Source organism: Capsicum annuum, chromosome 1 (genome assembly GCF_002878395.1).
Source record: "Capsicum annuum cultivar UCD-10X-F1 chromosome 1, UCD10Xv1.1, whole genome shotgun sequence".
Classification (NCBI taxonomy): Eukaryota; Viridiplantae; Streptophyta; class Magnoliopsida; order Solanales; family Solanaceae; genus Capsicum; species Capsicum annuum.
Genome location: NC_061111.1, coordinates 138,655,519 through 138,658,171, shown reverse-complemented (window position 1 = coordinate 138,658,171; position 2,653 = coordinate 138,655,519).

Genomic DNA, 2,653 nt, shown 5'->3' with positions numbered 1-2,653 from the left:
TTGACATACTATATAATATTCATCTTTTTTCCTAGTAAAAATATTTTTTATTGTTGGTATTTTAAATATTTTTTCTACACTTAAGTCTAATTCTTTTTCTTTTATTTCATCAAATATGTTACTGTCAAATATTATTTTTTGTTCTATTCCTTAATCATTTAAATATTCTTCCTTTGTTATTATTTTTATATCTTCTTCAGTCATTTGATTCATCTATTTCACTATCTAATTCATTATCTGTTTCATTTTCTGAAATTTCATATATACTATTCTCACTTTCTAATTCATAATCTATATAATCTATCTGCATATATTCTGTATTATCTATTTTTACAATTACAACAAGTACATTCTTTTATAGGTTTGTTTTTTCTATATGTTCTTTTGTATTTATAATTTTTTACATAATATCTTTTTCTTGATTTCTTGTATTTATATTTTGATTTTTTATATTTCTTATATTTCTTATGTCTTTTTCTTTTCTTATAATATCTTTCTTCACATCTAAATTGGGGTGTTATTTTATTTTTGCAACATGCTAAATTTCTTATCAATGTTTTTTCCATTTTTAATTCTTCTCTATATTTTTCACATAAGTTTCTATACCATTGTTGTAAAAATTTTATTCTTGCTCCTAAAATATCTACTATTTTTGCTTCTTCCCAACTCTTTATTATCTTTGAACTAAATGGTTCGGGTAATTTATTAAAATATAATTTTCTTATTTCTTTACTTTCTTCTATATTATATGCTCCTTTATAATAATATTCTTTAAATGCGCAAGTATATTCATCTATATAACACATATTACATATTGCTAATTTTAACATTAAATTCCTATTTGTATCTTTTTCTTCATCTTGTTCTTCTTCTATTGTTGTCATACTACCAAATTCATCTTTTATAGCTGTTTCATATTTTTTTAATAATTCTATAGGTGTTAGTTTAGTTGTTGTTGATGATGTTCCTTCTATAGGTTTATTAGTTCTTAATACCTTTTTGCTATTTTCAGTTAAATTTGAAAACCATAATTTCACTGTTCCTATTAGTGTTCTTTCTATATATTCTGATGCATCTGTTATGTTTATATTATTATCTAATAATTGTTTTGTCATATATCCTATCCATAATTGTATTGTTTTTTCTGTATCTATTACACAGTCTAAGTCTAAAAAGTTATAATTTTTATTAACTATTTGTTTTGGTGTCCATTTGTCATATTCATTCTTTAGATTATGTCTTTTAAACTTATTCTTATAATATGTAGGTTTTCTTATTTCTGATGTTCTAAGTATTATATTTTCATCTTCTTTTTTATCAAGAGTATTTATTTCTGTGTTGATATTTTCTAAGTTTTCTTCATTAATTACTTGTTGTTTTTCATTGATTTCTAATTTTTTTTTTTGTATTTGTTAATATTTCTGTATATGTTTCACTATCTTCTGAATTATAATTATCTGTCTCTTCAACATCTATATTATTTATTTCTAATTCCTAGTTTTTTATTTCTAATTTTTCTTTAAATTGATTTATCTCGTTTAGTAATATTTGTTCTTTATCTTTTTCTTCCTTTTCCTTTTGTCTTTGTTCATATAAATCTTTTAACATTTGTAGTTCTTTTTCTAATTCAGCAATCCTACTATTTTTAGTTTCTTCTATTTTTCGTATTTCTTCTGTAGTTTGTTGTTTAATTTTTTCTATTTCCTTTTTCCTATCTATTCTTCATTTTCTCTTTCTATTCTTACCATTGCTGTCAATTTATCCTCTAATTTTAATTCTTCTTTTTCTAACATTAAATATAAATGTTCACCTATTTTCTTATATCTTCTTCCTAGATTAGAAAATACTATTTTTATTTTTAATCCTTCATGATTTTCATATATTTTTTCATCTATTATAAATTCTTCTTTGTTCATTTAATTGTGAATAGTTCATGTTAATATATATATTCTAAACTGTCTATTTGTGATTCTAATTTTGATATTTCATCTTTTTGTGTATTTATTGAGTTTTCACTAACTCCGGCAAATATATTATAATGTAGTCTTTCTATTTTTATTTTTAATTCTTTACGTTTTTCAGAAATAATTTATTTTAATTCTTTATATTTTTGTACTTTATTCATTTAAACCATATTTATAATATCTTGGTGGATATCTAAATCTGATTTTATCATAGTTAGGTGGTATGTGTCTCATTCTTCTAGATTTTAAATGGATGATTAATTTTGTTTCAATACTAGATATTAAGGTAATTAGGTAGGCTAATCTTTGTGGGTTTTCTTTTGTTTTATTTAGACATATATATTCTGAATAATTACTAATTAAAGATTCTTTAATTTTTCTAAAAGCTTCTCTGTTTTTAAATGGTCTTCTCATAATTGATTCAATCTAAATTCAAACATATATACTACTGCTGTATTTTTTAAATAACTGGGCTCTAATACCATTAGTAGGGGGTGCGGATCTATACGGATAACTAACCATATTCTAAGGTTGTTTCATAGAATAAATTTTCTACCACCTGTATTTTAGGTCATGGTTAAAACTGTTCAAGAAAAATTCATTTGCTTATAATTTTCTTAAATAGTTTCCTTTTTGTTGTTTCTTTAAGTATTTTTGAGTACCTATTTTTAATCTTGAGACCCCAATAA